This window comes from Antechinus flavipes, chromosome 4, assembly GCF_016432865.1.
Source record: "Antechinus flavipes isolate AdamAnt ecotype Samford, QLD, Australia chromosome 4, AdamAnt_v2, whole genome shotgun sequence".
Taxonomy (NCBI): Eukaryota; Metazoa; Chordata; class Mammalia; order Dasyuromorphia; family Dasyuridae; genus Antechinus; species Antechinus flavipes.
Window position 1 is genome coordinate 138,081,018 of NC_067401.1, and position 26,219 is coordinate 138,107,236.

Below are 26,219 nucleotides of genomic sequence, written 5' to 3' on the forward strand. Positions count from 1 at the left end.
CATTTAATAAATGCTTGTTGACTGAATGATATACTGAATGAAATAGACAAAGCTTTTCAATTCTGCAATACATTTGCACTAACTAATCTTGTGAAATAGCTTGGATCATAATCTCCAACTTTATATTGGCAAAAATAAGGTTTCAGATTTATAAGTAACAAGGTCATTCACTAGCACAGTGCTTTGCAGGTAATACAATATTTGCTGAAATTAACTGAATAAGTCAGAATTCTGGTTATAATATCAATAGTCTCTGAATTTCTATTTCATTGCCTGGCACATGAAGTGATAGCGATTTTTTGAAAGGTTACTACATGAATTGCTTATGATAAGTTTTAACTTATCAGGACTCTAAATGATTCTTTTATGTGTTAGAGTTAGCAGTTTTATAGCCAGCATTTAGAAAAATTATGTTATACTCATTTACCAAAACTAAACAATATAAATATGTGGTAAACACAAGAGATAAAATGTCTAAATTTTATTGGTTTTTTGCTTTTAAATTATTATCTTTTAAAAATATATTTCTCTCTTAGTGAGCATTTTCCTGGGAAAAAAGATAAAATATAAATTTTTAAAAGCAGTACAACGAAACCAACAAACACATCAATTGCCAGAACATATGCAACATTTCCCACCCGCAATTCCTATTTCTTCAATGAAAGGAGGGAAAGTTATTTTCTTACCTCTCCCAAGGCTAGCTTGAAAACCATCTTTAATTTGAAAGGCTAATCATAGATATCTGAAAGATATCAACAATTAACACCAAAAACAGTTTAATTGTTAAAGTTAAAGCCTAATTGCTAAAGGCTTATGTATTCTAGGAATTATAATGTTAAAAAAAAAAAAAAGACAAATAAATATGGCTACTTGTACAAAAAAGGCAGAAAACAGCAATACAGATTTCAATCTTCCTGTTAGTAAACAAATCTTAGAAAGTTGTCTTAAGTTAAAATAATTTAACCAGAGTCCCACAGCAAATGAAGAAGGATTTGAAACATTTCCCCCATAATCCAAAAGTGCAATGTTTAATCCACTACCTCTTTAACAAAACATTCTTTTTTAAATTAAATTATTTCATGACTACACAAAACTGAACACTATATAATTAAAATCTCCATGTTTGGCTCTGGAAGAGAGTTAAGAAAATGTACCTCTCTCCCTTCACTGCTTAGGTGGAATACTTCAAGTGTGGAATACACTGTCAGACATAATGTTCTGGTTTCACTGAATCTTTTTTTTGTTTGTTGGTTGGTTGGCTGGTTGGTTGATTTGGTTTGGTTTTTTCTCTTTTAATCTTCACTACATGAGAACATTTGCTGTAGAGGGGAAGAGAGAGAAATACACAAGAAAGTAAATGTGATATAAAAATACAAGAATTTACAAAAATTAAGTTATTTGAGTTATAAATATACAGGTGTTCCTTTTGAAAATGCCTGAGATTGGCATAAGGTGTTCTCGCCTACTCAAGTGCTTTTATATATTTTATATCATTGGGATCTAGCCAGTATAGAAGGATAGAATATTTTTTGGATATTTATCCAATTTTATACCAATGAAACTAAAACAATGAAAGATTATGACTTTCCTAAATTACTCAGCTAGTAACGTCTCCTGACTTCCAAACCCCAATGTCACCAGCTAGATCAATATAAAAACCTGTTTCCATCATTCTTATACTGGTACTTTATCTGTTTCTTCAGCTTCCAAATAATCTCTCATTCAATTAAATCACCTATTACTACAGTCGCAGTGAGAATTCTTGAAAAATTAAAGTATATGCAACATATCTAACATATATAGGACTGCTTGCCATCTAGGGGAGGGGGTGGAGGGAGGGAGGGGAAAAATCGGAACAGAAACGAGTGCAAGGGATAATGTTGTAAAAAAAATTACCCTGGCATGGATTCTGTCAATATAAAGTTATTATAAAATAAAATAATATTATTTAAAAAAAGAAAGAAAAATTAAAGTATAAAGTGACAATCTAGGTGGAAAAAAGAACAATGAAAGATACTGAGGACATAGATTTGGCAGGACCAACTACTCATTCTAGGCAGTGAAACAAAGGGAAGAGTCTGGGATTTCAATCCTGGGTGATTGGGATAATAAAACAACTATCTTACAACAGTTGTTTTGAGGAACTCAACACTATAATGTACATAAAGTGCTTTTTAACCTTAAGGTGCTATGTAAATAATAATTATTATTATATGGTAGTGCCACAAGAAGAATAAGGGAGTTGGAAGAAGAGGCAAATCTTGGGGAAAAAAAATAATTAGTTCCATATTAAATATGTTTAGTTTACAAAGCCATATCCAGGTAGAGACATCCAACAAGAAATTGAAAATGCATGACTACAGAAAATTGCTAAATATAAAGATTTAAAAGTCTTCAGCATAAAAGTGATAATAAAGCTACTGGAGGGAATAAAACTGCAAGAAGAAAAGTGAAAGAAAACGGACAAGAAGACAAGACCTGGGATACATACACAGTTAGATCATAGTAGAAGGAAGACGAACCAGGAAATATTGGGGAATGTTCATATAGACAAGGGGGAATATCAGATGCCAAAGGTGAAGTAAATATCTAAGAGAGTATAGTTAACAACATCAAAAACTGAAGAAAGATGAAAGAGGAAAAGAGAGCCAAAAAAGCTGAGTTTGGCAATTGGTAACCTTTTTTGTTAAAATGTGAAGGAAAACTAGCTAGCATGCAGAACACTCAGTAAGTGGATAGTAAAGAAATGAAGATGAATACAGACTGATTTTTATATAAATCTGAAAGGGAAGGGGAAGGAGAAACTTATTGAGTGGTCTGCATGCTAGCTAGCTACATCTGGGAAATTCTGTTAGGGGCACCCATTATAGGAAAGGCAAACAGAGGTGGGTGATCAAGATAGTTAAAGGACTAGAGACTTTTCCATGCAAGATCCACTGAAATTTCAAAACTCAGTATGTTTAAACTAGATAAAATTATTTTTCCACATCTGAGGGCTCCCTATCTGAAAAAAAAAGTTGTTGAAAAAACAAAGTCTAGGAGAAATTAGATTTAGACAAATATCTTGTGTCATATTACAATAAGCTCTAAGTGAATATGTGCCCTAAATGTAGTTTTTTTCATAAACAATTTAGAGAAGAGAATTATGAAGTGCAGAAAGTCTTTGAACAAACAAGTGATAGAAATAAAATATAAAATAAAAATAAAAGACAATTCTGATTATACAAAATTGAAGTTTTTGCTCAAGCAAAATCAATGTTATTAGAATTAAAAGGGAAAGAGTAAAGAGAGAAAAAATATTTTTAGAAGATTTTTTTGATAGGTTTGATATGGAATGGAATGAAAAGGCATTACAACAGCTAAATGCTAGAATTAAAAAGAGAAGGTTGAGATAGGGCCAGCCTTCAAGGAGTTCACTGATTAATTAAGGAGACAACATAAAGAAGGACTCAGGTTTTATTCAGCTCATGGCAATGCAAGACACACACTCACTCCTATTTATTTATATAAAATGTAAAGAGCCATTCTTCTAATAAACAAATACGAACAGGCAGTTTTCAAAAGAAGAAATGCAAATTATTGATAATCATGAAAAAATAATCTAAATCATGTTTAACAGAAAAGTAAATTAAAGCACTCCTGAGGTTTTACCTCATTCATCAGAGTAGAAAAAAATGAGAAGAGAAGATGATGGTAGTTTCTGAAAGGATATATAGTAAAATACACACATACTAAGGCACTATTGGTGGAATTATAAATTAGATTAAACATTCTAGAAAGCAATTTGAAATGCTATACAAAAGATTTTTGTTTGTTTGTTTTGGTTAAAACTGGCAAAAACTGACCTGGCAAATCAATTAACTAGTCATGATCATCCAAAGTGGTCAAAGACAGAAGGAAAAGACCCAGATTTTGGAAAATATTTATAGCATCACTTTTTGCTATCAATATATGGAAGGTATAGGCTGCTATCATTAAAAATGTTACTATAAATTTTTAGTGGAGCCAAGAAAAATTTAGTATCATTATTTTTTTTTAATTTCATTTTCATTCTGCTCTTTCAAAATTTTTAGTTTTGTATACCTTTTTAAATAAATACATTAGAAATACTTATAAATTTATGCAAATGCAGTTTGAGATTAATTTAGAGACCAGTGCATTAGAACTATGATGTGTCTCTGTAAACAGGCTGTAGTCATGATTTTAGGCTCCTCCTCATTTGATAGTTTGTCACATTGCAACACTTAAAAAAAAGTTAATCTTGCATCAGTTTCATTTTCTACACTCACATGACTACCAATCTGGTGTAGGTCTTCTTCACTAATAGTTTAGTTATTACAATAGACCTTATTTTGGTTTCTCTTCTTCCAAGTCTCATGGCTCTCCAATCCATCCACTACACAGCTCTCAAAATGATATTCCTAAAGACCAGGTCAAATTGCATGAGAGTTCAAGAAATTCTAATTGTTCCTCAATGCCTCTAAGATCAAATAAAAAACACCTCTTGAGCATTTAAATATGGTTCAAGTCTATCTTTCTAGATTTACACTGCATAACTTCATTTATACAATAGTCCTCTCTCTTCTTTGTGCCTTTTGAGAGGTTATCCCCCATACCTGGAATGTACTCTAGCTTAACCTTTTAGAAATCTTAACTTCTTTCAAGATGACTCAAATGCCATCTCTTACAAAAGCTTTATCCCAATTAATCCTCATTTATTGGTATTTCATGCAGCCCCAAACTGCTTTGTATTTTTTGATGTATTTTGCATTTATCTATATTAACATTACTGTCCATTAATGAGGGCAAGGGATTCTTTCAATTTCATTGTTTCATTATCCTCTAACAAACATCAGGGAAGACATAAAACAAAGATATGTGTATTTGCCCAAGGCAGTTGACACTTGGACACAGGAAATCCCATTTTGATCAAAGAGGAATTCCCTGTGGATGGAGATGTCTTCCACATGCTCCTGGTACACAAATGAATGTGCTATTTGCATCAAGGCACTAGAATATTGAAGCGACTATTAGAAGAACTCTTTTAATCACTCAAAAGAATTTGGCCTGTCCATCCACAACTAACTAGATAAAAATAGATTATCCAAATTTCAATATAAATTTGAATGGATAGCCTAGAAATTATCTAACAGAATGTATATCTAGAACAGATAGGGAGATATAGGAAATAAACTGAGACCAGTGCTGAATAGGAGAAAAGTAAATTGTACCATGTTCAGGAAATTGAAAATCTCTTTTATTGACCCCAATCTTTCCATGACAGTAAAAGCCTCTTTTCAATATTGATATTTTATTGATATTGCTCTATGGCAATGACATATAGAAAATCTCTATCTCTGTAGAACTAAAGAATTACCAAAAGGTCAGTGGAGGCAGAATGCCATCTCATGGTGACTATGAGACAGTCATATAATCAACAATGAACTCCTAAGAACAGTATGATAGGAAGATGAGCTAGTCATGTGCCAAAAATGAAGGATGATGGGTAGAGTACTCTACTGGTATCCTTGAATTTGTCAGGAAAGGATGAGGCATGCTTTTTCAGCATACTAGATAGAGACCCTGTGTCAGATTTTTTAGAAGAATATGGACAAGGATTACACAGGATGAGGTTATATCAATGGATTTTGATTTATACTGCTGTAGGCAAATCAGTGAGGTCAGTTTCATTTTGAGTATCCTTAGCACCTAGTACAACACCTGACACAGAGTAGGCATTTAACAAATGTTTATTAAATGAAAAAATAGTGCATACTTTATAAAACAGTCCAAGGAGAAGCATATTGATGTAGTTTGACTATCAGATTATACAAAATAAAATTATAATGCTTGAACAGAATATAAAACAATTAGCATATATCTCAAAATATAGGAATGTGACAAGCTCTGATAACTTGAAAAGAAGGAATTCTGTGATTCATTTACTCAAAATCAGCTTCAGATAGGAAGTCTTCCTAGATTAGCTTCAAAATACCTATGCATCTTAAAACAGGACCGTTTCACTTTTTCTTATTTTAGAAGTTGTCTGCCAGTTTTTCCCCCTACAAAATTCTACATTACTATTGCATAGATATTTTTTCTCTTGTTCACTTTTGTTACATTCTAAAACTTTAAATAACCACTAAAAATTAAAATGTGACCACTTCAAAGAAAGGGGATAATTTCTAAATTAAGACCAAAACAACTTTTGATTCAAACCACTGTACTTTGCAGAAACAGTAACCCAGTTTCACTCTGAGTATAGTGTTTGTTGCCCTCAAGGGACCTACAACTTTCGAGCAAGATTTTTTCATTAACTGTCAGAAAGGTAGTAAAGCAGAGAACAAATTAAATACTTGGAAATATAAGCAATGTAGTACATACTTTTAAATTATTACAAGGGCACAACTATTTTGTATGGTTCTATTTCCATAATTCACATATACCACTGACAATTAATTTCTCACATTTGGGAACATAAATATTGTCTTTAATGATCCCAAGTCACTTGTCATTATGATAATCCATTTCTTCAAAAGCAATGTTCTCTTAGCAATGTTATGCAGCGAAAATTAATAGAACATAATCCCCAAACAACCAGAATTTCAGATGATCTAAAAGGCAATGAAAAAATTGTACAAGTTTCCTGCAACATGTGCCCAATAAAGACTTATGATTGAGAAGTGATGTAAAAGACATCAACACGATTTTGAAAGACTTAAGAACTCTGATCAATACAATGATTAATCATTACTCTGGAGGACCAATGATGAAGAATCTGTTCATCCTACACAGAAGGTAGAACTAATAAGAATGAATAAGACACTAATTTTTTTGTTATTTATTTTACTTTACCATAACACATAGTTGTTACAAAGGTTTTGTTTTTCTTTTTCCACATATTTCTACGAATCCCAAATTACTGGGATAATTATGTAACAGAATAAGAGACTCAAAGTTATATTTATATGTTTAAAATTTATTAAAAGTACTGGAACATAAGTGATATTCTATGGAAAATTTATAGTAGGAATGAACAAGAGTCACACAGGATAAGAAAGTATGGCAGGGTTTCAAAATTTGCACCTTCTAGGTGCCCTCTGAATAATGTCACAGAGCCAGGGTGAAAATACTAATTTTTTAAAAGTCAAATTATAATATACATAGAACAATTTAAACACCTGCCTTTAAAAACAAAACTTTATCATTATATATGGAATCTTTTCCTTAGCTTTATATTCCCTTAGAAAAAATGTTGGAAAATATGAAACAAACCAACTAACAAGGGAAGGCTAATAGGATCTTTCTGAAAATACAAAAATTTTTTACACAGTATTTGGCCAATTCTTTTTCTCTAAAACATGGATTTCCAAACTTTGTTTCCAAAACTATCTTGGAGGTCAGATTTCTTGTGGTTAAGCAACATAACACTTTCAAGATGCAAAACATCCAAATTCCTGAAACATGTCTTTATGCAATCAAATGTAAAAAACAAACAAACAAACAAACAAAAAAACTCCAAATAAGTTGCTTTTATTACAAAGAATAAATTAATAAATAAAATGAAACAAAGACATTTTATACATATATATGTTGGGAAACAGCTTTGGAATATATTTTTTAAAACCGACAAGCCTCAAAGACACTGAGCCCAGAAACAAGTGAAGACCCCTAAATTACAGAAAATACATAGGTAGAAGAAACATGAATATAAGGAGGTGAATTTTATACACCTCCACCCTTCAGTCTAAAGAAAACCACATTTCTTAATGATATAATTATTTCTTAATAAGTCCTCCTGAGTTCTAGAGAATATAGCTTAGAAAACAAAATATCTATTATGATAAATGGAAATTTTTCTTTTATTCCAAAATCCAATGCCATTTAGCCAATAAGTAAGATTCTTTACAAGTAAATTTATAAATGGAAACAAGGTTCACTGACTCATAAATGAATCAGAAGGCTCTTGAAGAGAAAGCTAGAAATAAATAAAACCAAGATCTAGCTACTATATTCCACTCTCCATCAAATAAAAATCCAAAAATCAATAATGAACATTCTTGTATATTCACTCACACTGATGACTAGCAGAATATTAATTTCAATTACACTTGAAAAATGTTTTTTAAAAAACCATAAAATTATACCAAGCTTCCAATACTCTTTCTACCAGGTTAACTACTCAGATGAATAGCCTGAAAAAGTAGAAAGAACATAGAAATAGGAGCCAAAAGACCTGGAATTTGGTCAGCATTGCTACCACTGCCGAACGATTATGGATAAGTCGTTTAACCTCTCTGAAACTCCCATTTCTCCATTTGTAAATCCTGCTCTACTTGATTCACAAGATACTTATGAGAAATGCTTGGATCCAAACACTTGGATGCTACAATTGATCTATGATCCCCATGTAATCCCTCTAACAGAGCAGTGCATATCACCACTTTGGCCACACCTCATCCTGCACAATTTGTGTTCTACTCTTAAGTGTTCAATTCAACAACCACTGTACTTTCCACATACTATGCAATATGCTCTAAGTGTTTAAGGAGATAGTAAGTTTAGGTAAAACATTATGCCTGTCTTCATGAAGCTTTTAATTTAAAAGAAAACAAATTATCTAATCGAATCCTCACAATATACCAGTGAGGTAGGCAGGGCAGTTCCAATTTGCATTCTAGAGATGGAGGAAAAAGACTCAGAAATAGGAAAAAAAAAATCTCAAAATCACATAGCTGATAAGTGGCTAACTAAAATCTAGCCCTATTGACAATGTACAATGACTTTCTTTCAAGTTTCTATGCTTACCTGATTATTTGAGACCAAAGAATCAGAGAAAAAATGGAATTTTATTGTCTTTTGCCCACTCCACTAGTTTAAAGATCACACAGTCTATCAGTATGAAGCAAGAAGTCTTATATCCCACTGTTTATAGGCAGCATTTTTCAATCTTCCTTTGCTTGTGAAAAACCAGAATCCCAAAAAATAAGGGCTCTCAAAATTTTATAACTCTCCTTGTCATGTTCAGTCTGGACATTCAGGTTATCCAACAGAGCTGGGCTCCTATGTTACCCACATTTTGTTAATAGATGCCTCTGTTTTTCTTTTTTGGGAAGAGGGAAGGGTAAATGATATTTTATTTTTTTCCAATTACATGTAAAGAAGGTTTTCTAGATTGATTTTTTAAAAGACTTTTTCACTTTCAATTTTTTTCCCTCCCTCCTATCCTTCCTCTCCCCAAGACACAAGCAATCTGAGATGTTATACATGAGGATGCCACTGTCTTTCAAAGAATATGTATTTCTGTCTAAAAATGTCTTTATATAATTACCAAATCTATTGGTCTTCTGTCAATTCTCATTCTTCTTGACCTCTCTGTAATCTTTCACATTATAAATTAACTTCCCCCTGTCTCTCTTCTAAATTTTCCTGATGCTGACATTTCTGGTTTTTTTTTTTTTTTTTTAAGTGTCTGACCCACTCTTCTCTTTCTCCTTTGCTAGATCTTCTTCCACAACATGTGTGATAAAACCTTAGGGGTGCCTCATAGCACTGGGGTTGTGCAAGGCCCTCTTTTCTATCTATATTATTTTAGTTGGTGATGTAATTAGTTCCCATGATTTTGAATTTCTCTTGGCAGATGAGTCTCAGATCTACTTGTTCAACCTTAATTTCTCTCCTGACTTCTGGTTTCACATCTCAAACTAACTATTAGCCATCTTTTAGTGGATGACTTGTAAACATTTTTAACTTAATATATCTAAACCTAAATTATCTTTTCCCCTCAAACCTTTGTCTATTACAATCAAGGATAGTCAACTTAGCCTGGTGATAGAAGTGACCTTCTTGACTCATTATCATTTACCTTCAAATTATTTCTCATATATGTTACCTTCTATTTTCTGATACAACCACCATACTATTACAGGTTCTTACCAGCTTCACTCAAAAATAGTCTTCGAGTTTGTCTCCCTGCCTCAATTCTCTCCCTCTCCAGTCCAATTTATATTCCTCATTCAGTTACTAAACTGATGTTCTTAAAGGATTTAACCATGCTAGGCCCCATTCAATAGAATCAAATGGCTTTCTCTTATCTCCAGAATAAAAGACAAAAATCCTCTGGAAGCCAAAGATATTAATAAACTGGCTCCTTCCTTTTTTTAAGTCTTCTTATGCCTTATTCCCTCATACAACCCCAAATAACAGCAACATTGGCCTCCTTTGGTATTCCTCAAACAATGCATTTTTATTAGCTGTCCATACCCAGCTTAGTATTAATCCATCCATACCCAGAATTCTTTCCCTCATCCCTACTTCCTATCCTTTCCTGGCTTCCCACAAGTCTCAAATGAAATCCTATCTTTTTCAAGAAGCCTTTTCTAGCCCTGCTTCATATTTCAGTGCTCTGCTTCCAATTTATTTAGTATATTTATCTTGTTTGTACACAGTTGTTTGAATGTTGTCTCTGCCATTAAAAGACTATGAGCTCTTTGATAGTAGGACAGTTTTTTGCTCAATAGTATTTTATTTTTTCTATTATATGTAAAGATAGTTTTCAACATTCTTGAAATGTTGAACTGAGTTCCAAGTTTTTTTCTCCCTCCTTTACTTCCCCTGTTCCCAAGATAGCAAGCAACCTGATGTTATATATGTACAATCATTTTAAACATATTTTCATATTTTTCATGTTGTGAAAGAAAAATTAGAAAAGGGGAAAAACCACTAGAAAGAAAAAGCAAACAAAAAATGGTGAAAATAGTATGCTTTGATTAGCATTTAGTCTCCAGAGTTCTCTCTGAATGTGGATGGCATCTTTCATCCCAAGTCTATTGGAACTGACTTGGATCACTGTACTGCTAAAAAGAGCTTAAGTCTATCACAGCTCACAAAATCTTGCTGTTACTGGGTACAATGTTCTCCTAGTTCTGCTCACTTCATTCAGCATCAATTCATGGAAGTCTTTGCAAGTTTTTCTGAAATGAGCCTGCTCATCATTTCTTATAAAACAATAATATTTCATTAATTTATATACCATAATTTATTTGGCCATTCTCCAATTGATGAAAGTGAATGAAATGCATTCAATTTCCAATTCCTTGCTAATACAAAAAGAGATGCTACAAACATTTTTGCATGTGTGGGTCCTTTTCCCTCTTTTATGATCTCTTTGGGATACAGATCCAATAGTGACTGAATCAAAAGTATGCATAGTTTTATAGTCCTTTGGGCATAGCTTCAAATTGCTCTCTAAAATGGCTGTTAGTTCATAATTCCACCAACAATGCATTAAGTACAGGATTACATTTTGATTTTGGTACATAGTAGATGCTTAATAATAATAAATGTTGATTAATTGACTGGCTACTTGTTTGATTTAAATACATCTACTCCATCTTTTCTCACAACTTCTCACCAGTTAAATTCCCCAAGAAAATGCAGTTTATGACAAAGGTATATAACTCCAATTTCTAGAGTTTGAAAGCAACTTTAAAAGCTTTAAGTAAAGCAAATAGGAAGGATATTTTTTTTTCAAATTGTGACCTATATTAATGCAGTGATTCAAATAGTATAATTTTAAAATATCTAAAATATTGCAATTTAAAGATATGTGAAAGCACTCTATTCAACAACTGAGAAAATATTTTCAGAAAGTGAATTAGTTCATCTCTAAAGTCCTGTCTAAAGTATATAAACCCATGAATGTAATCATTAAAGACTATAAGACCATTTAATATAAATTTCCATACATGTTATAAGTCTTTGAAGAATATCATGCTATTGTACTTAATCTCTATCATATATTCTGCTTTAAGGAACAATGAAATGAATACAGAAAAGCATGAAAAGACAAAAACCAATGAATGAAGAATGAAGTAAGCAGAGCCAAGAAAATACACACAATAACTACAAAAAGGAAATTGGAAAGATCAAAAATCAACAGAAAATCAACATCTAAAATTCAAATTAGCAAAGAATACATATGTGTGTGTGTGTGTGTGTGTGTGTGTATAAAGAAGAAATGTGAGACGATATCTCCCTTTTCAGAGGTAAAAAGTCCAATGTTGTATATACATATATTGTATTTAACTTATACTTTAACATATTTTACATGTATTGGTCAACCTGCCATTTGGGGGAGGGGGGCAGCGGAAGGAGGGGAAAAACTGGAACAAAAAGTTTTGCAATTATCAATGCTGAAAAATTACTCATGCATATATCTTGTAAATAAAAAGCTATAATAAAAAAAGTCAAATGTTGTTAAAAAAAACTTAAATTATGATGTTGTAATATATTTTCATGTTTTTCTTATGTTTTGGATTAGTTTTGCTGAGTGTCCTTTCCTTTTTTTTTTATTAAAAAAATCAATCTTTATTATATAGATGGCTCTCCACAAGGAGGGAAGAAGTGTGAAATTTAGGAAATGTAAAAAGAGAAACTATCAATAAATTCTATTAGAAAACAAAAAAATTATTATAAAGTATAAAATCATTAAAGACCTACCAATACTGACAAGACATCACTCCAATTTTGTGTTTTGCTTTCCTCTGTCTACCAGTGAAACCCTTATTATACTTCATAAAGATTCACCTTTAAGGTTAACATAAGGTAAACCTTTTATGCTTTAAATACATGGATAAAATAAAACATTCTGAAAATATTTTCCTCTGGGCAGAAAAAAGAAATGGGCACCAAATAATACAACTTATCCCAAATTACAAAAAACTCAGTCTCAGAATTGATGAAATTATTCCAACAATATCTCATTTTTGGAATTATACTTCAAGTGTCTGAAAATTATACTTCCAAAAAGGTGGCCCCCTAGAATACTGGCCATTAAGTATCTCACAGAATGATAAATACATTTTCCAAACATTTACTGACTGGCACAAACCAACAGAATAGTCAAATCAAACCAAATACTTTCTTTTGTCTGCCAGGTGAATCTCATTATGTAGATCCAAGTGCAGGTTAGGTTTCTAGATCACATTCCTAAAAAACATGGCTGGTATTCAACCAATAGCTTTCCTTGAAGTCTGTTGTTCGTAAGTTGGCGCAATAATCCATCTAGTAACAATATAAAACAACCATTTTAATTCTTCTCTTCAATATACACAACATATCAGTACAACTAAAACAAGTTATCCAAAATACATTTACTTATATATGGGTAGACCTCAAAGTACACAAAAGGGTTTTTCTATATTATTCAAGTCATTATACCATAGGTCCCCTCACTCAGTCAAGCTTACAATTAAAATTTTTCTATACTGGGATATTTCCATTTGCAAAAGAATAAAAACTAAAGCATTCTTTATGTCTATGTTCTTATTATCAAATTGAAAGCAAAATATTCATTCATTAAGCTTTTCTGTACTTCCCATCATGCTGTCAAGACTGTGCTAGAAACCAGGAGGGACACAGAATAACACCTTTTTAGGATTCAATTCACCATCAACTCCTTTCATTTCTTCACGCCTCACATTCAATCAGTTATCATTTTTCAAATTTTTTTCTGTTAACATTTTAAATTCATCCTTTCTTTTTTCACTTTCATTGCTACTACTTTAGTCTAGATTCCTCTCACTTTACTAATTACTACAATAATTTCCTAACTGGTCTCTAATCTTTTCTACCTCCAATCCATAAAAGCACCATTTTGATCACAGTTCCTTTTTTTTAGTCAAGTGAACAAGTATTTATTAAGTTCTACAAGGTACCAGACACTGTACTAAGCCTCTTGCCCTCAAGGAATCCACATTCTAAGGAGAAATAACATACAATTACATACATACAAGATAAATAGAGGCTTTCCTCAAATAAACTCTTACAACTTAACAAACAAAATCATAATCTCTTAGCCTGATGTACAAGATCCTCTACAGTATGGAGTCAACTTTTAGAATCAAAGGAACAATATTTCCATTATAGAGGATGTTGCCTCTTCAAGTCTTCTCTCCCATTTTTCCCCTATCCAAAATTTACAATCCAAATTGCCTTTCCTAAAAAATGCTTCAGCTAGGCTTTTCCTGACATCTGAACTTGTTATCCCCATTTCTAATCGTTAGATGTTGAAATTCTACCCATCCTTGCAAGCACATTTCTTGGAAGCAAGGTACTAAAGACACTGTGTTCATATGGAATAACAGACCCTTGACTCTCAATTCAAATGTCAATCTTCTTTTCCTTGAATCCTGCCACTGAGATAGTACTTATCACATAATGTCTTTTATTGCTGTTAGTCATATTTTGTGTCATTTCCTCAATTACACTGTAAACTACCGGCGAGTGAGGAATGTCTTATCTTTTACTATTTCCTCAATACCTTGAACACAGCAGTATATAATAATTAGTATGAATAAGTTCAATAAGGGACAATCCTTTAGTTGATTTGATTTAAAATACAGTGCCTCCTCAATTCAAGTTCAATAAAAGGTAAGCTGTATTCCTGATATAGCATCTTCCAAGATCTATTTATTATAAAAATTCTGTACTATTTAAAGACATTAATAAAAAATATTTTTAAAATTATGTTAAGGAAAAGGCAAAGAATAGTTGGAATTCATTTAACTTGTATGAAATTGAATTTGGACATAACAAGACTGATACTATATTTTTATTATCTACCTATCTATATATACATCTGATGTTATTAATATTTTGCCACTACCTGTCCTGCCAAATTGTTTCAAGGAAAATTTCAAAATTCATACAGTGGTTTGTTTGGGGCACTAATTTCATATCCAAAAAGAGTTTTCTACAATAGCATCCAAGTAGGCTTTCAGAAAAAGCCAAACTCAGTTGCTACAAAAGACACCTAAATGCAAGGATAATACTTTTGTAGGTTGTGGCATTTTTTTTTTTAAACTAGGAAAATAAAGAACACACCTCAAAAAGTGCCCTTATGTAGAACTTGCTATTTATGTTAATGGTAATTAACATCCATTTTGCTTCAACAAATGTCAGGTATTCACATACACAACATGTTTGTAAATGCATGTATTATTACAGCTTCTATGCAGAATCCTACATATTTTCAAGATAGCAAATTATGAAACCTACACAAGATGGATTAAAAAATTTTTTCACCAATGACATCACTTATCAAAATTTTAAAGTACCGAACAATATTATGGCATAGTTTCGCCTTTACATTCAAACCTGATACTACTGAAATGGTATACTATCATAGTTAAGAAGACTAATAGAATCCTTTTACAAAAAATAAACAGTTTGTTCTTTGCATCTAAAACAGCTAACAGGACTTGCCATTGTTTGAAGCTTTTGCTATCTGAGAAAAGGCAGCCTTCAGTCTTTGCTCAGCACAAACAATGCACAATTTTGATTTCTAAAGACCAACATTTCACTAATTTTAGGAGGATATTTTAAAAACTCTCAGAATTTACTGAAAATTTTTCATTTAATTTTATTGATATATTTTGTTTTTACATTATCTAAATGAATTTACATTTTATGCATGTGATTGTATACATACATATTTTATATTCACACAGAATCATTTGAGACTTCTTGACAGAATTTGGAATTTTCTTGGCAAAGATACTGCAGCAAATGAAAAGTTTCATTTACCATGAAGTGCTTCTTCAGCCCATCTTAAAGATGAGGAAATTGAAGCAAGTAGGGTTAAGTAACTTGCCCAGGGTCACAGCTGGTTAAGTGTCTGAGATCAGATTTGAACTCAGGAAGATGAATCTTCCTGATTTCAAACCTAGTCCTATATTCACATTGCACTACTTGGGGTGTGTGTGTGTGTGTGTGTGTGTGTGTGTGTGTGTGTGTGTGTACAGAGACTGAGAGATAGAGAGACAACAGACACAGAGAGAGGGAGAGAGAAAGAGCGAAAGAGAAATAGAAAGGGGAGAGAGAGAAATAAAAAGAGGGAGGAGAGGGAGGGGGAGAGAGAGAGAGACAGAGAAAGAGAAAGAGAATCTTGTTTGTAACAGAGAGCTATACCACCAGTATACATAGGTTTTTAATAAATGTTTACATACTGAATGACTGTCTAAAATAAATTAACTAAACATAGCTTTACATACCAAAGATAACAAAGTTAATAATGAAATTACTACTACTTTCATGGCATTATGTAAGATGCCTCCTAGATTTGGTACTTTAAAGAGAAAAAAAAATTACATCTAAGTATTTTGTCCAGAACGCCAGAAAATTTTGATTGCCATAAGTTTTCACTGCTAAATAGAAATTTCAGGAAGTCAACAAGTTTTGAAACAACACAATGTTTAAATATAAGCCTAGTTCTTCTACTGATGTCAGTGTTTAAAAGTTCACAGCTACATATAATACAGTTGTACTTGGATCAACTGCAGACACGATTACAATGGTCACTGTCATCAGACATCTAAAAATATTCAAATGAAAGTATCTTTGTACTTAGAGATTTAAGTTTTCATGCTGTCATTTACAGAATCTGAATTTCCATAGAAGCCTAAATCTTTCACAGCAATTAAAATAACATCACATAACATTTTAAATATCAGGATGTGATTGTGATAACTTTGATGTGCATGAAATGTTATAATGATAAAGGTAAAATCTGAAGGTCACAGAAAAAATATTCTTTAAAGAAGTGTGCTTTAGGGGCAATTAGGTGATGCAGTGGATAGAGCACCAGTCCTGAAGTCAGGAGAACATGAGTTCAAATCTGGTCTCAGACACTTAACACTTCCTAGCTGTGTGACCCTAGGCAAGTCACTTAACCCTAATTGCTACAGCAAAAAAAAAGTTTTGTGCTTTAAAAAGTCACCTTTTCTCACATTAAACTCACATTTATTTTTTTAAAATAACTTTTTATTGACAGACATTTACTTTTTGAAAAAAGATTTAATATAAATTTGCTTTTTGGGAATTTTCTCAAAATGTTAAAATCTCACCTTATCCTTTAAGCATACTCCAAATGAAATAATGGTAACTAATTCTGTATCATGAGATGGTTCATTATCTATTTTACTTTAAAACATTTATTTTTTTTCCCCCTTAGGGCACACTTGAGGGTAATTTTTATTAAGTATTTCTTTGCAAACATCAAATGTATAAATGTATGTGTGTATATATACATTTTCATTTTATCTTCAATATTTCACTGTTGATGTTTTTTCCACAAACTCAGTCTGAAAGAATTATATTATGGCTAGTCCCTAAGTATGATGTTTAGTTTGCAAAGAATAATTAATAAAAGTTATTTCTAACAGGGATAGTGATTGCAAATACTAAGGCATTAGATAAATATTGGTTATTATAATGATTATTATGTCATTATCACATTTGATTTTTTAAAAATAAGACAGAAATTCACAGCATCTATATAAGACTAAGAATTCCAGGAGCCAAAGGAAAGTAACAAGTAAATTTACTTTCCGATCAAACCAATGTCACAAATACATACTTCTAACTCAAAAGAAAAAAGAACCACAAGAAAAATGTTAAGATCTACTACATAATGCACTTTGTATTGAGACATCACTAACTTATCTATTTCTGTGTCACTGAACAGTTTGCCCCTCATACTCAGGATAGAGGAGTGGAAAGAGAGTAAGATCTGAAGTCAGAGAAATTGGATTTGAATTCTGGCTCTGGCACTACTCATGTGACAATCTGAATGTTAGTTTCCTAGTACTACTGGTGTGATAACCCGAGCTTAAGTTTCTTCATCTATAAAATGAGGGAGTTGTGACTCAATGATTTGTAAAGGCCTATTTAACTTTAAATCTACACATTATCAATTTTCTCCCTCCTATCTCCATTTCTTCAAACCCCTATAGCCCACCAGAGGCAGCTAATGGTACAAGGGGAAGAGTGGTAGATTTGCTTTCAGAAGACCTGAGCTCAAATACAGTCTATTTGACTTATTGTACTTAACTGAATGACACCAGGTAAGTCACTTAACCTCTGTTAGCCTATTTCTTTAATTGTAAAATAACGGGGTTAACAATAGCATCTACTGCACAGGGTTGTCGTGGAATATATGAGACCTGACACATACATGTTTACTCCCTTTCTTTTCCAATCTTTCTACATTTACAAACCTCCATATACTCTGTGATCCAATGACACTTACCTCTTACCTATTCTTAAGACATTCCATCATTTTTTCTGACTGTCTCTCATGCCTAGAATGTTTTTTCCTCTTAATCTTCATTTCCTAGCTTCCTCCTTCAAGACTCAGCTACAGTCCTACCTTCTGTAAAAAGCTTTTCCCAATCCTTTGCACTTTCCCATGGAGACTACCCTCAATTTATCCTGAATATGTCTTATCTATAGAGTTGTCTGCATATAGTCTCTTCCTCTTAGACTGTTAACTCCTTGACAACTAAGAATTTTCTTTGTCATTCTTTTTAACCTTAGCATGTATGTTACACAGTTCTTGGCACGTGATAGGTACTTTACCTAAGTTAACTGACTGACTGGTTGAAATAGTGAAAAAAAATCTGCCCTTACCAAGACATTCTATTGGGAAAAGGAGTATTTTAATATCCTTTTCACATAATATGATACTCCTCTATGATATTCCAACAAAACTCAACAAGTGATAGTTTCTTAAAGGTAAGTTGTAATGTGGAATGTGAAACCAAATAATGAGATTCTTGTACTGTTAAATTAAAATCCACTGATACATTTGCACTTTGAATGAATTTTTAAATCATGTACAATGTTGTGACACTATGAATTGTCATTTTAAAAACTATTAGTTCACTGAAATATACAAATCTTCTAAATGAGGACATATTTCATTATATAGTATTTTTAAGAATCATTCATTAATATCACTACCAAAGCTTAATTTTCACTTCAAAGTTCAAATTTTATCACTGGCAACAAATACTGTCAATTGTTTTCCTTGAAGTAACAGGGTCATTTGAGAAATTGTCTGACAAATCAATCATTCTTTCAAGTAGAAGTGTTGTCTATGAAAAAAGTGGTAGTTTAGCTTATAACTCATATAATCATACAACTGCTTTTTCCTTGAAATATGTTACTTAAAGAAATGCTTTATCCAATTTTCTCATTTTGTCAAGTAAAACATTAAAAACATGTCTCAAAAGGTTGAAATTTAATAAAATTATTATTTCGTTAAGGATATCTTTAAGTAAAACTTGTTTTTTTTCTTTTAAAACTTGGGATTGAAGAATACAATGACCGCTGGTACAGTTTGGTGCCACTGATTTGAATCTGTGTTAAAACATCAGTAGTGTCACCATCAATTTTTTTTTATTACAAATTTCTTTTTTTTTAAATTATATCTTTTTATTTACAAGTTAAATGCATTAGTAATTTTACAGCATTGACAATTGCCAAACCTTTTGTTCCAATTTTTCCCCTCCTTCCCCCTATCCCCTCCCCCAGATGGCAGGTTGACCAATACATGTTGAATATGTTAAAATATAAATTAAATACAATATAAGTATACATGTCCAAACAGTTATTTTGCTGTACAAAAAGAATTGGACTTTGAAAGTCACCATCAATTTTAAATCATCATTGCAAAGTATCACAAGTTGTTCCAGGATAAACCAAGAGATTCAAAAAAGCTATTCAATATTTTAAATATTTCAACATCACATGTGTTTGCTGTCAGACATTGGCATAAAAGAAATTCTTAGATGGTTAGTTGGTGCTGAAATTGGACAAATACAATCAAAACAGTAAACCCAGCCCCATCTATAGATTTGCCTTGTAAGGCAAATAATACAATTCTGCTAAAAAATATTAACTCACTTTTCATGTTTGCAGCTAAATTTGTAATTCTCAGGTCATATATTCTTTGGAAAACTGCACTGCATCCTTGTAAATGAATGAAAGTAAAAAAGGCAAATAATTTTAGTATTATAATAAAAATAGTTTTGACTTAAAGAGTTTAAAAAAGAAATGGTTTCAGGGTTTCCTAGGGATCCTCAGACCACACAGATAGATGTGGGGTTTTAAAAGTTGGATGAACAGTAGGAAAACCAATTTTTAAAAAAAGATGCCAACCATTGCTATGAAGAAAAAAAACTTGTCATGGACAAGACAATAAAATTAAAAAAAACAAAAACAAAAACAAAAAACTCTAAAACACTGAAGATTGGGAAAAAGTAATTTTTATGATGAAACTCACTTTTTTATTTAGGAGACTACTAAAACCACAGTCAGGAAGTTCAGGTGAACCTGTAAGATATGTTCATTTTCATTAGACTATAAAATATCCAACCAAAAAGTGTTTTAGAGATTTTTTTCCCCACTTCCAATAGGCATGGAAATCTTGTCTCCAAAAAGAGAATGATGAACTCTGATAAATATAGTAATATACAGAGAAGTAGAATTTTTCCAGCATTAAAGAAATTCCCAAATGGAGAAGAAATACTGCCACACAGTCTTGTACATGCCACATGTCATTAAAACTGAATCTAAGAAATAGAGATAAATATGTTTCAATGGCTGGAGAATTTGATTTAAACTCCAAAGAAAATCTAGCAAAGCTAGATTCAGATATAAAAAGTAGCAAAGTTTACTGTATAAGCCAATAATTATTTTTACTTTGTCCCAGTTAATATGCATACCACTCTAAGGTCCTTTAAGGCAAAAACCATTTTTCCTTTTTGTCTTTGCTTCAGTATGCAAGCATAGTGTTTGGCAATAAATGCTTAATAAATGCTCGCTAAACTGAACTACATGCTAAAATGTACTTAAATAACATGTGATAAAGTACAGAAAAACAGTTCCAATAAGGTCCAAAAGGAAATCTGATGATTGCCACTGTATTCAAATTTGTGATTTTTTAATTCTTTCTCCCAACAATCCTTACATATAGAGAGATTTAAAACCTGTAGTTCTGTACCCATTAATAGGCAAAGGAATCTTAAGTGAGTCAAACTTAAGATATCACTCCCATTACACTTGAAAAAATTAAGCAATGTAACTAACTATTCTTTTCTATCACCAACTCTTTCTTCCAAACGATCCCTTCTCACAATTATTCATTAGTGTCTGAAAATTTAACACATCAGAAGTGGCAAATTCACTTGAACTTAGTGCAGCAAAGAAAAGGCAGTAAACAAAGAGGGGCTGATACACCATAAACTAAAAGTTTAGAATTACTTGGCAAGTGCATTTAAAAACAACAACAACAAAAAAACCATGTAATTTATTCAATCACCTAAATAGTTTATGAAACTCTCTGGCTCCCCAAGTACAAGAAAAGGCTCTCTTTAATTTCTTATAACCTTCTAGTTAACTCCTTTTTTTACTAAACATTTTCTAATCTTGCATATCATAAATATATCTCAGCTTCATTTCTCCTACATGAGATCAAATCCAGCCTCAGAAACTAACTAGCTATATGACACTGCGCTATTGCCCATTTTGTCAACTGTAAAACAGACATTGTACTTCACAGGGTTGCGGTGAATTTCTAATGAAATATCTTCACATAGTAGGTGTTTGTGTTTCCTTCTGTCCTTCTTTGAAAATGTAAAGTCTTTTAGAGAAGAACCTGTTTTAAATCATATTCACATGCCTAGGGCCTAGTATCTGTGTACTTACAAATAGTAGGCATTTGATAAGTGTTTATTGAATTGAACTAACACACAGTGTTATGTTTTTGTTTTATTATTTTGATCTAGCTTCAAGTTTTGGAAAGTATTCTATTAAAACTAAGCTAAATGGGAAAGCACTGTGGTAAAAGCCCACTATTTACCATGCACTAAGATAACTAGTTTAAAAGATTCTAAGCAATTCCAATAATAAAGAAAAAGTAGATCCTACTGCAATGAAACTAAATGCATTAACTATGAGTTCATACCATCACAAAAAGAAGTCCCTAGGAACTTTTGTGGTTTCAATGGCATTAGTCATGATAAAAATATAGAACAAATATAAAATAATTCAATCCTACAGAAATCCTGGTTTAAAAGCAATTTCATGGAATAAAAACTTCTTGTGTCCTTAAATGCAATTTTCAATCTACTGCATAGTGGTTCTTGAATTACAGGGGAAAAAAAAAAGAAATTTAATGTCAAATTTTATCATAAAATTACATTTATCACTAGAAATAAAAGATAGGAAAAAAATATCACCCACATAATTAACTAACGGGAGGGCTGTTATAATGTTGATAAGTTAAGGGGTTTTTTTCCCCCATCTTCTCCATATTAAAGCAAAAAGGCTTATAGTATTTCACTCTATATTCTGGAAACTGGAATTTATGCTGAGAAACCTTGGTAGGCAATAGTAGTTCAATAATAGCATATTATCATAAGTATTTTTTAAAATGAAAACACTGATATAAGCAATCCTATATCAAAAAACAGATTATCTGTAAAGTATCTTATGTCTCTACTGATTTTACTAAACACTCTACTGCCTGCATTAACCACGAAAATTTACACAAGGCTCTCCACGTGATTCAGCTCTGGACACAGAACTCATTGAGACATGTTAATGTCCTAAAACACCCCTTTCACCACATAAGCTCTGAATAGGCTTAAACAAGCACTGCCTGTGGGTAACACTGTAGAATTTGGAGCAGAGTTTTATTGTCTCCACCAAGATCAGCCAGCCATGGAGCAACAAATCAAAGTTCCAAAAAGCACCTGCAAGATTCAGTTATGCTCCAAGTCAAATATTTGCAACTCTTTGTGTCCTAAATCTACATAATGGAAGGTATGCGGATCATAGGCTTTTACCCTATAAATCTATTGCCTGTTAGTGAGCCAAAATAAACTATAATTCCATCCCACTAGATCACTTGCAAAGACACCTAAAAACTCCCATCCTCCTGCCCACAAAACATTTTTCACTAACCTCTTTATCAGAACAAAACTCAAATTTTGAATTATCTATTTGAATGATCTGACAGCTGACAAGAAAGTCATCTTAAATGGTTAACACAAGATATTCAATCTCTGTGAGGAAATGAAAAGCAGTCCCCTTTAGATTCATTCTCAAACATGAGAAAATGTAGTATTCTTTTTGGCAGTAACACAACTGACTTTTTAGCCCAGAGGAAATGAAACTAAGGATCTATCCAGATTTCCTGCACAAAATTATTAAAACAAACAAACAAACAAACCCTTCAGAATGGATAATCAATTTCTTGCTAATATTATCCCTTAGTACACTATGCTTCAAAAAGTTACAAAAACATTACTTTCTTTTCTATAGAGTTGAGAAGTTATTTTCTTACCATACTACTTCCAAAACTCAGAGAGCAAAATGGAAACAATCTTGTACTGCACTAAATCAAATCTGAGACCACAGTTTGCAGAAAGTAGGTGTTGTTTCTCTGAGTAGGAACTGCTGATCTGAAACCTCCTAAGGGAAGGGTGTCTGAAGAAGAGAGTGTCAAAGAAACTAAGGCAAGCTGTTTGTATTAATGAGAGTGAGCTGCTGGCACCACTACTATCTCAAGAGTTTCACTGCTATGCAATTGTTTTCCAGTTTCTAAGCTCTAACCTGGCAAAGAAACTACTGTTCTCACAGCCATACATGTTATATGATCAGCTGCTCTGTGGTGTGTGGGTGTTTAACTAGGTAAGTGAATGGCTACAAGAGGTTCTGCAATATTAAACCAAGGAAGCACATACTCCCCTGAGATTTTAATGCTCTCAACAGGCTGTCATTATACTATGCCAATAACCAAAAAAATACCATGCTGGAAATTTTGAAATTATTTGACTGCCTGAAACTATCTTCAGCAGTAAAAATGAAGGTGTGACATAAACAAAGAACACAATGCAGCTGATATCCCAACCCATTAAAACATGTTTATAAAATAATGGTTTTTTAAGCTGTGATAGTTGTACCAGCCGCATACCACTTGACTTTACTGCCTCATATTAATTAGCTAATTGTTGGTGGTTTGTTGGGATAAATAGCATTCTTTAGATATGTGAAAGTAATTTTTTAAATTAAGACTCACAGAAGATCTCTTGCCATGATTAAAATCCTGATCAAAACCTTACATTTAAGAACCTTCCCAAAATAAAATAAACCCCCAAGAAACCAAAGGATTCCTAAACTTTCAATTGAACAATATTGTAAAAATTGCAAGCTAGTAATAAATTGGAATCATGTTTGACATGACATAATTTTCAGAATAACATTCAATGTGGTTGAAAATTTCACAAATTATTCTTGATGGTTCATGACATTACACAAAAGGGCATGAATTAATAATATTTATTTCCTAAGTGTGGGTGGACTCTAAACATGAATCTAAATTCCTTTACCATTACACCTCAAATCCATCTCTAAAAAAGCATTTTTCCACCTGTTCATTTACACACCAATCAAAACTGTTGATACTTGGTACCATTTATAGGTAATTAACTCAAATTCTGAATAATCAAGAAATGATTCAAATGGCTATATGCAGAAACAAATCCCCCCAAGTAATCTAAAACTATATTTAATAAAGATGTGGAAAACTCTTAGAAGACCAAATACAATGCCATAAAAAAGATGGTCTCTTTTTAAACAGATTAAGAGTAACCAATTTCAAGTCAAATCACAGACTCCTCCTTAGGCATTGTAAAATAGGTCACAAATTCTTAACATACTCAAAAAGAAGCAGATTTCACATTATTTATCAAGCTACTGATACCTACACAAATTGCTTTGACTTCTAACTAACTTTTTTGGGGATTTTTTTGTATTTTCATTTGAAAATCAATAGCTAATTAACATGCAGGTTTTTAAAAGTATCTAATCCATATTATTTATTATCCAGAAGGCTACAAAGTAAAATAGATGCTTTAAAAAATAATTCCATTGATGTGACTTCTGGAAAGAGATACTTCTATAATCACTGGGATTCAGTTATACTCAAATATTACACACATGCCTCACAAGACTGTCTTGAGTACAAGTTCACAGTTAAGATGAGAACATCTCAACTGACAAAGCTGACGTGATGTAACTCATCATTCAAAAATCGATCTTCCTGTACAACATTCCTCCTATTCAGTACTCACAGCTCAGCAGCAGCTCCTCCTCATTCATAGTGCATCTACCTCTGTCAACAAAGCATGTGCCAGTTGCCATTCCCAGAACAATAAAGGGTTTGAACATCTTCCCCAAATATACACATATATTCTCCCTCAAAACATTACGCATACATTTACTATCTCTGGCCTATAAATGTTTAATGTAAAAGGAAATTTTTTTTCCTAAAAACACACACACGCCTCCGAATCAAACGGAAATATTATGTGCTGCTATAATAATCTTTTCTTATCTTTTCATCACTAGGGTATGGCTGAGGCATTTAAGAGATCCATCAAAGAACGGACAAGGCAGACTCTGCCAATGATCCTTCACTATGGGGTGAGAGCTAAGGAAAAAACAAATCCACTCAAGAGAAGCACCCTAAGAAAGTGGCTGAAGAGAGGTAGCATCTTCCCAACATCAAGGCACACTCCAACAGATTTTGAAGCACATGCATCCTACACCGACACAACCCCACTACTCCCCCGAACTGGCTCTTCTGTAACTGAGGTTTTTCAGGAATCAGGAATTTAAAGTGATTGTATGATCAAAAGATCCAGCACTTTGCCACGAAGAATATATAGGATCTTGCACTGTTAGATAACAAATTCAGAGAAATTTGACGGTTGCATGTAGATTGCTCTGTGCACAGGAATCCAGAGGCACCTGATCCACTCCAGGCATCCTTTGACAGTGCACATGGTGTGAGGGAAGTAGCCGAGGGTGACACTACTACCTTCAGTCTCCATTCTGGCACGTTGAGCCAGGTTGGAGGAGAGGGAGTGCATTACCCAGTGGGGTGAGTTTGTGTCGGGGGAAGGGATGTTCGAAGGATGCATTTTCTATCCCAAAGGCACAGGAACAATACTCCAGGAAGAGGTTTGCACTCAACCTCAAGGCGGAGAAGGCAAAGAGGTGCAAACCACCAGCTGCAGAGCTAGGAGAATGCTAGCAAACGGACCTGGTGCAACCCCTCCCCCGCCCACCCCCAATTCTCACAACCGATGCAACCCCACCACCACCTCCCTCCTTCGGGCTTCGGGGGCAGCGAGCTGGCCGTACAAACTGGAGCCAAGCTAGGCTTCCAGACTGGGAGGTAGGAAGGAGAGCCGGGCGGCCCCCACGCCACCCCCACACCCCCGTCATGGAAGCGCCCGGGGCCTCCCCGCGGGGCGGGGACCTCTCCGGCCTAGTGCACGCAGCTGCCGCCTCAGGAAAGGGTT

At 33.0% G+C, this 26,219-nt stretch overlaps 1 protein-coding gene and 1 long non-coding RNA gene across 3 annotated transcripts in view; one reads left to right on the top strand and one right to left on the bottom strand.

Moving 5' to 3' along the window:
• ZNF652 (zinc finger protein 652) overlaps positions 1-20,180 on the bottom strand; it is an 88,651-nt gene extending 68,471 nt beyond the window's left edge. The window contains exons 1-2 of one of the 2 annotated variants that reach the window (XM_051994771.1): positions 20,129-20,180; positions 1,155-1,319 (exon numbers count right to left, since the gene is read on the bottom strand). The gene's annotated coding sequence lies outside the window, so the exon portion shown is untranslated. Of the gene's footprint in view, positions 1-1,154; positions 1,320-19,749; positions 19,911-20,128 lie in introns of those variants that run through there. The other variant, XM_051994770.1, reaches the window with a different exon arrangement.
• The window catches only part of LOC127560300 (uncharacterized), a 34,334-nt gene extending 8,382 nt beyond the window's left edge, over positions 1-25,952 (top strand). The window contains exons 2-3 of the long non-coding RNA XR_007953300.1: positions 11,814-11,873; positions 25,261-25,952. This is a non-coding gene — a long non-coding RNA (uncharacterized LOC127560300). The remainder of the gene's footprint in view (positions 1-11,813; positions 11,874-25,260) is intronic.
• Positions 25,953-26,219: the final 267 nt, after the last annotated feature.